This window comes from Loxodonta africana, chromosome X, assembly GCF_030014295.1.
Source record: "Loxodonta africana isolate mLoxAfr1 chromosome X, mLoxAfr1.hap2, whole genome shotgun sequence".
NCBI lineage: Eukaryota > Metazoa > Chordata > Mammalia > Proboscidea > Elephantidae > Loxodonta > Loxodonta africana.
This window is the reverse complement of record NC_087369.1, coordinates 49,204,664-49,214,041: the sequence shown is the minus strand read 5'-3', so window position 1 is coordinate 49,214,041 and position 9,378 is coordinate 49,204,664. Positions and strand designations below refer to the sequence as shown.

Genomic DNA, 9,378 nt, shown 5'->3' with positions numbered 1-9,378 from the left:
CTCCTTGTTCATGGGTAGGAAGACATAATGTTATTAAGATATCAATTCTTCCCTATTGAGCTATCAGTTCTATCCAATTCCAATTAAAATCACAGCAAATAATTTTGTAGATATTGACAAAATTATTCTAAAGTTCATACGGAAAAGCAAAAGGCTCAGAACAGCCAACACAATACAGAAGAACAACAAAGTCAGAGGACTGACACTGCCTATTTTCAAGAATCATCATAAAGCTACGGTGATCATGAGAGTGTGGTATTGGTTAAAGAACAGATAAATAGATCAGTGGAATAAAATAAAAGACCCAGATAACAGACACACAAATATAGTCAACTGATCTTTGACAAAGGAGCAAGGGTAATTCAATGGAGAAAGGATAGCCTTTTCAACAAATGGGGCTGGAATAACTGGATATCCACATTCAATTGAAAAAAATAAATCTGGATATTGCCGTTACACCTTTCACAAAAATTAATTCAAAATGGATCATAGAGCTTAATGTAAAATGCAAAACTATAAAACTTCTAGAAAATAACTGAATATCTAGGTTTTATCTAGGTTACATTTGGCAATGAAGTTTTTAGATACAACACCAAAAGTATGATCCATATAAGAAAAAATTGTTAATTTAGAGGCCATTAGAATGTTAGAATTAAAAAGTTCTGCTCTGCAAAATGTTCTAGGAATAAAAAGATAAGTCACAGACTGGGAAAAAAAATATTTGAAAAAGTATATCTGATAAAAGACTCGTATCCAAAATACACAACTCTTAAAACTCAGCAATAAGAAAATAAACAACTCTGTCTTAAACACTACAAAGCAGCCATCTAAGATGTATAAGTTGTTCTTAACCCACCTGGATCAAAGGAGAATGAAGAACACCAAGGACACAAGGTAATTACGAGCCCAAGAGACAGAAAGGGCCACATAAACCAGAGACTACATCATCCTGAGACCAGAAGAGCTAGATGGTGCCTGGTTACAACCAATAACTGCCCTGACAGGGAACACAACAGAGAACCCCTGAGGGAGCAGGAGAGCAGTGGGATGCAGACCCCAAATTTTCGTAAAAAGACCAAACTTAATGGTCTGTCTGAGACTAGAAGGACCCCGGCGGTGATGGCCCCCAGACTTTCTGTTGGCCCAGGACTTGAACCATTCCCAAAGCCAAGTCTTCAGACAGGGATTGGACTGGACAATGGGTTGGAGAGGGATGTTGGTGAGGAGTGAGCTTCTTGGATCAGGTGGACACTTGAGACTATGTTGGCATCTCCTCCCTAGAGGGGAGATGAGAGGGTAGAGGGGGTTAGAAGCTGTCGAAATAGACACAAAAAGAGAGAGTGGAGGGAGGAAGCGGACTGTCTCATCAGGGGGAGAGCAATTGGGAGTATGTAGCAAGGTGTGTATAAGTTTTTGTGTGAGAGACTGACTTGATTTGTAAACTTTCACTTAAAGCACAATAAAAATTAAAAACAAACAATTGAAAAGTGGGCAAAGGATCTGAACAGATACCTCACCAAAGAAGATATGTTGCTGTTGTTAGGTGCCTTTGAGTTTGCTCTGACTCATAGCAACCTTGTGTATAACAGAAAGAAATGGTGCCTGGTTCTGACCATCTTCACAATAGTAGGTATGTTGGAGACCATTATTGCAGCCACTGTGTCAATCATCTTGTCGAGGGTCTTCCTGTTTCTCACTCATCCTCTACTTTACCAAGCATGATGCCCTTCTGTCCATCCCCACTTCTAAGGTGCATTCTGGCCGTCCTTCCTCCCAAACATACTTGTTCATTATCCTGGCAGTTCATGGTATATTCAATATTCTTCACCAACACCATAATTCAAATGTGCCAGTTCTTTGTCTTCCTTTTTCATTGTCCAGCTTTTGCATGCATATGAGGCAATTGAAAATACCATGGCTCGGGTCACTTGATGGAAAGAAGACAAATAAATATATGAAAAGATGCTGTCCATGATATGTCATTAGGGAATTGAAAAGTAAAACAACAATAAGATACTACTACACACCTACTAGAATGGCTAAAATCCAAAACAAAGATAGCACCAAATGCTGATAAGGATGTGGAGCAACTAGAACTCTCATTCATTGCTGGTGAGAAGGCAAAATTTTATAGCCCCTTTGGAAGACAGTTTGACAATTTCCTCCAAAGTTAAACATAGGCTTACTTTTCAATACAGCAATCACACTCCTAGGTATGTACCCAAATGAAGTGAACACTTATGTCCACACCAAAATCTCCACACAAATGTTTATAGCATCTTTATTCATAATTGCCAGAAATTGGAAGCAACTAAGATGTCCTTCAACTGTTGTTGTTAGGTGCTGTGGAATCAGTTCCGACTCATAGTGACCCTACGTACAGGACAAAACACTGCCAAGTCCTGTGCCATCCTCACAATTGTTGTTATGCTTGAGCCCATTGTTACAGTCACCGCGTCAATCCATCTCTTTGAGGGTCTTCCTCTTTTTCGCTGACCCTCTACCAAGTATGATGTCCTTCTCCAAGGACTGGTTCCTCCTTATAACGTGTCCAAAGTATGTGAGATGAAGTCTCATAATTCTTGCTTCCAAGGAGCATGCTGGCTATACTTCCTCTAAGACAAAGCCCTTCAATAGGTAATGTATAAACAAATTGTAGCACATTTATACAATGGAGTATTATTCAGTGATAAAAATAAATGAGGGATTAAGCTATGAAAAGACATGGAGGAAACTTAATTGCATATTGCTAAGTGAAAAAGCTACATATTGTGTGATTCCAACCATACGACATTCTGGAAAAGGCAAAACTTTAGAGACAGTAAAATAATCAGTGGTTGTCAGGGATTCAGGGGGCAGGGAGAGAGATGAATAGATGGATTGTAGTGACACTGTAACGGTGAACACACGATATTATGCATTTGCCAAAACCTATAGAATCTGTACAACATAAAGGGTGAGCCCTAATGTAAACTAAGGACTTTAGTTAATAATAATGTATCAGTATTGGTTCATCAATTGTAACAAATGTGCCACACTAATGCAAAATATTCAATAATAGGAGAAATTGTGTGCAGGAGGCAGAGAGAGTATATGAGAACTCTCAGTACTTTCTGCATAATTTTTTTTTCTGTAAACCTAAAAGTGCTCTAAAAAATAAAGTCTATTAAAAAAATAAAGTATCTGTTTCTCCCAAATTAATTTTTAGGCTTAATGCAATGCTAATAGAAACTCAAGAAAATTAGTTGTGCAAATTGACAAGTTGATTCTAAAATTTATATAGAAATGCAAAAGGCCAAAAATTACCAAGGCAATTTTGTAGAAGAAAAACAATTGGAAAACTTTCACCACCAATATAAAGACTTACTATAAAGCTACAAGAATCAAGATGGGGTAGTACTGGTACAAGCACAAACTAACAGAAAAATTAAAAAAAAAAATTTTTTTTTAAGAGAAAAATAGGACAAAATAAAAAGCCCAGAAACAGACCATCCAGATCTATATATATATGGTCACCCGATTTACAACAAAGGTGCCAGCCATTGAAATGCAGTGAAAATTGGCAGACTTTTCAATAATTAATGCTGGGTCAATTAATTAGATTTCCATATGGAAAAAAATATTTTGAGCTCTACCTCACATTATATTAAAAATGAACTCCAACTTGGTGATAGAATTGAACATTAAAGACAAAACAATAAAGCCTCTAAAGAAGCGCTCTCCAATAAAACTTTATGTGATGCTGGAAATATATGTCTCTGTGCCGTCTAATGTGGTAATCACCAGCCACATGTGGTCATTGCACACTGAAAACATGGCTAGTGAAACTGAGAAACTTTATTTTTAATTTTATTTAATTTTGATTAATTTAAACTTGAATAGCCACATGTGGCTACCATATTAGACAAGGCAGCTCTAGAAGGTTTACATAGAAGAATATCTGTGATAGCTTTTTTTTTTTAATGTGTGATCTTATTTACTGGTTACTCTTAGAAAACCTTGTTTTTGACTGGACTCAGAATTAGAGGTAGAAGCTCTCAGAGAGGACAGGCTTTGTCTCTTGGTAATCTGAGCCTGGCATTTTTCTTTGGCCTCCTTCATTCTTGTGGCTATGTTTTACATATTCTGTAGCCTTTTCTTTCTTTGCCTTTTTTAAAAAATTTTATTTATTTTGTTGTTGTTTTGAGCATATACACAGCAAAACATACACCAATTCAACAGTTTCTACACTGTTTCAGTTATCTAGTGCTGCTATAACAGAAATACCACAAGTGGATGGCTTTAACAAACAAATTTATTCTCTCACAGTCTAGGAGGATAGAAGTTCAAATTCAGATCACCGGTTTCAGGGGAAGGCTTTCTCTCTCTGTCAGCTCTGGGGGAAGGTCCTAGTCATCAGTCTTCCCCTGGCAGAGTAGCTTCTCAGAGCAGGGTCCAAAGAATGCGTTTTACTCTCACTGCTTCTTTATTGGTGGCATGACTTCCCTCTCCTATCTGCTCCCTTCTCTCTTTTATATCTCAAAAGAGATTGACTTAAGGCACAACCTGATCTCATAGAATGTGTCCTGCCTCATTAACACCACATCAACAACACATAGGAAAATCAAATCAGATGTATGGTTTCAGTTTGCACATTTAAATCCTTAATCCACTTTGAATTTGTTTTTGTGTATGGTGTGAGGCATTGATCCTGTTTCATTTTTCTGCATGCAGAAATCCAATTTTCCCAGCACCATTCATTGAAGAGACTCTCCTTTCTCCATCAAATGGACTTAACACCCCTGTAAAAAATCAGTTGACCATAGATTTGTGGGTTTACTTCTGGACTCTCAATTCTATTCCATTGGTCTATGTGTCTTTTGGGTTATGTGTCTATAATTATACCAGTACTAGGTTGCTTTGATTACTGGAGCTGTAAAATGTACTTTAAAATTGGGAAGTGTGAGACCCCATACTTTGTTCTTTTTCAACATTGCTTTAGTTGTTCGAGCCATCTTGTCATTCCATATAAAGTTGAGGCTGGTTTTGCTATTTCTGTAAAGAAGGCTGTTGGAATTTTGTTTGGGATTACATTGAATCTATAGATCACTTTGGGTAGTATTGACATCTTAACAAGTCTTCCAATCCATGAGTATGGAACATCTTTCCATTTGTTTAAGCTGTCTTGAATCTCTTTCAGCAGTGCTTTACAGTTTTCATTGTATAAATCCTTTATGTCCCAGGTTGTATTTATATCTAGGTATCTCATTCTCACCTTGAAGACTAAGGTGCACCTGACCCAAGCCATGGTATTTTCAATCACATCATATGCATGTGAAAGCTGGACAATGAATTAGGAATACCAAAGAAGAATTGACGCCTTTGAATTGTGGTGTTGGCAAAGAATATTGAATACACCATGGACTGTCAAAAGAAGGAACTAATCTGTCTTGGAAGAAGTACAGCCAGAATGCTCCTTAGAAGCAAGGATGGCGAGACTGAGTTTTACATACTTCAGACATGTTGCCAGGAGGGATCAGTCCCTGGAGAAGGACATCATGCTTGGTAAAGTACAGGGTCAGCAGAAAAGAAGAAGACCCTCAATGAGGTGGATTGACACAGTGGCTGCAACAATGAGCTCAAGCATAACAACGATTGTAAGGATGGCGCAGGACTGGGCAGTGTTTCATTCTGTTGTGCATAGGGTCGCTATGAGTTGGAACTGACTTGATGGCACCTAACAACAACGACAACGTCTCATTCTCTTAGATGCTGTTGTAAATGGAATTGTTTCCTTAATTTCCCTTTCAGATTTCTCGCTGAAGGTGTATAGAAACCCAACTGATTTTTGTTTGTTGACCTTGTAGCCTGCAACTTTGCTAAATTCCTCTATTAGCTCTAGAAGTTTTCTTGTAGACTCTGGGATTTCCTACGCACAGGATTTCTTTATTTTTCTTAGTACATTGTTTTTTCAGAGAAATATAGCAATGTTTATGTTGCAGGACAAGTGGAGTAGAGATGCTACATCTTGGGTGCTTTGGTCCTGGTTTCCTTATCTTCATTGTTCAGGGGCTCTATCACAACAGACTGGTGGACATCATCTTCTTTAGAAAGATTAAAAATTCGTGGATTCTGCTAGTTCTTTTTGTTCCCCAGGCAACTAGGCATAGCAAGTAGTATCAGTTAGTCCAGAAATATCCAATTCCCTTTCTTGTAATTATAACCAATTTGAGAACACTCAGATTGGCATCCACAATGCAACTCTAAACAGATTTGCACTTTCTTTCTCCAGTTTTCCTTGTCTACAGACAAGGAATGCCCCTTATTCATTAGCAAATGGATATGACCATGGGTCAAATCACCCTGCTTCACCAGAGTGCAGTTAAGTTTACCCGAAGAATTTGGTATTTGTCTTTGGTTCCTGTCTTAGGCTCTAGAGAAGCAAAGTCAGTGAAGTGTATATATAGATATATATATATCTCAAGGAAATGACTCACTGGTGTACGGGCTGGCAAGTCCCAAGTCCAGGGGTCAGGCATCAGGCATCTGGTTGGAGGCTTCTCTTGACTCACATAGCCACAGGGGATGACAAACCAAAGACCGATAGGTCAGACAGCAGGCTGCTGGCTCATGGCTACAAAGGTTGACAAATACAAGATTGGTAAATGAGATGGCAGGCTATTGGCCCAAGTCCCAAGAACTGGAGGTTAGATGCTGATGAGCTGAGTGCAGGATACAGAGTAGAGCAAAAGCCAGGAAGTCTACATATATTGGATGCAGGCCACACCCCAATGAAACTCCCTTTCAACTGAGTGGCAGATTCATAGCAGATCTCATCATGGAGGTGATTACATTATAACAGATCTCATCGTGTAGGTGATTACATCATCATATTACTGCAAAACTACATCATAACTGCCAAGCCACTGAGAAGCATGGCCCAGCCAAGTTGATACACAACCTTAATGATCACAATCCACCCCTTGTCAACTTGGCACCTGTACACATCTCCTTAAACCATACATAATCTCCGAATAAAGACAATTATAAAGTCATACTTGCACCTAAAATGATACAACTAACACATGTACAACTGAAAATGTACTAGCCTTATTTACATTTTATATTTTAAAAGTGAAGAAAAGAAAAATATTTGATGCACACATACAAAGCAGAAATACTTATAACAATTACAGTCCTAATTTCTGCAGCTGGCCACATGGTCATAACCGGTATTTAGGATGGCCTTCTTCCACCATCCATTCTGTATTCTCTTTTGCCCTCAGTAAGCACCTCAGCTGGTTGCAGTTCTTTGCCTGGTGGGGGTACCCAAACCTTCGTTCCTGAAGGGTCTGGGCCATTAGTAGTCATATTAGAATTGGGTTGCTGTAGCTTTCCATTGACATTAATCAGAGGCCTTGGTAGTACTAAGAGGCACCCTAAGGGATCTCCTGCATTCCAGACATGCTTTTCTTTACCTCCATTATGTAATATTAATCCAATTTCCTCTTGGCAAACCGGATCAATCACACCAGCCAATATGGTTAACTCCTGTCTTTGCCTGTTGATCCAGAGGCATAGGGAGCCCAAAGTGGCCAGGTGGCATTCTTAACTTCCAGTTCAAAGGAATCAGTGATGTGACTCCAGGTGGGAGCATTCCTCCTTTTGGAACTAAGGCCTTTAAACCCATAGAGCATAGGGTCGCCAGGACAGGAAACAAAAATTTTGTGGATGAATCACTAGGGGAAATAGTGAGTGATGCCACTCCCATTTCCACCCTTTGATTCCTGAACCAATGAATTCTGGCTATGAAAGAAACAAAACCATATATTGGACACCGTTTTAGAGCACATACAGCTTCCTGGAGAACGTTGGCCTAACCCTGCAAGGTATTGCCACCTAGCTGGCACCATAATTGTGTCTTTAGAAGGTCATTCCATGGTTCTATCAAGCCAGCTGCTTCAGGATGATGGGGAACACAGTAAGACAAGTGAATTCTGTGAGCATGGGCCCACTGCTGCACTTCATTTGCTGTGAAGTGAGTCCGTTGATCTGAGGCTATGCTGTGTGGGATACTGTCTTAGTCATCTAGTGCTGCTACAACAGAAATACCACAAGTATTTTAACAAAGATAAGTTTATTTCCACACAGTAGAGTAGGCTAAAAGTCCAAATTCAGGGCATCAGCTCCAGGGGAATGCTTGCCCTCTCTGTTGGCCTTCTTGTCAATCTCCCCCCATACTAGGAGCTTTTCCGCTCAGGGACCCCCAGTCCAAAGGATGCGTGCTGCTTCTGGCTCTGCTTTCTTGGTGGTGTGAGGTCCCCTGTTCTCTGTTTGCTTCTCTTTCCTTTTATCTCTTGTAAGGTAAAAGGTGGTGCAGGCCACACCCCAGGGAAAGTCCCTTTACATTGGATCAAGGATGTGACCTTAGTAAAGGTGTTACAGTCCCACCCTAATCCTCTTTTATATAAAAATTGCAATAAAAAATGGAGGACAACCACAAAATACTGAGAATCATGGCCTAACCAAGTTGACACATATATTTGGGGAACACAATTCAATCCATGACATTCCACCTTTTGGCCTCCAAAAATTCATGTTCTTGATACATTCACCCCATCATAACATAGCAAAACTATTAAATCAACTCCAAATCCAAAATCCAAATATTCCTCTTGATCTGTGAAATCTAAAATACAAGTTATCTGCTTCCAACATACAATGGGAAAAAAGGCACAAGCTAGATATTTCCATTACAAATGGGAGAAATTGGAGGGAAAGTAGAGATAACAGGCACCACACAAGTCAGCAGAACACATTACATTAGCCCTCAAGGCTTTGAAAGTAATCCTCTGTTCTCTGAGACCATTTACACAATAGCATTGCCCTCCAGACTCTAGATATTGGCCACGCTCTCCAGATTCTGAGTGAAGGCTCCTCGGCTCTGGGCTTCAGCTCTGCCTTGCAGGTCCAGCAACTCTGCTCCCTCAGCTTTAGGCGCACCATTCTCCTAGTCCATTTGAGTGGCAACTCCACCCTTAGAAACATCAGAGGCCGTGGCTTGACTCTTTGAAACTCTGGAGGTCATGGCCATGCCTTTTGAGACTGAGGCAGCTCAGCTTCCTGTGTTCCTTGTCTCTTCAACGTCTGCTTCCTAGTTTCTTGGCCTCCCGGCCCTCTGGCCTGCCTCCATCTGCCCTGCTGGGGCAAGTGTTCCAAAGCTCAGTAGCTTCACCAGTAAGTGCCCGGGGGCACCCCACTCCACTAGGAAGCCTCCTGCACGCAGGCATTCAGCTCTCTAGCTCTGTGGGTTGGCTCCAGCACTGTCTGGCGCTGGTATCCTGGTTCTCCTGCTGCTGGTTCACTGCTACTTCTGGTCTTCTGCTGCTGTTTCTCTCC

General features: G+C 40.2%; 1 pseudogene; it reads right to left on the bottom strand.

The window, feature by feature from the left end:
- Nucleotides 1-3,969: 3,969 nt before the first annotated feature.
- LOC100662604 (small ribosomal subunit protein eS6-like) lies at nt 3,970-7,463 on the bottom strand (annotated as a pseudogene).
- Between the last annotated feature and the right edge of the window lie 1,915 nt (nt 7,464-9,378).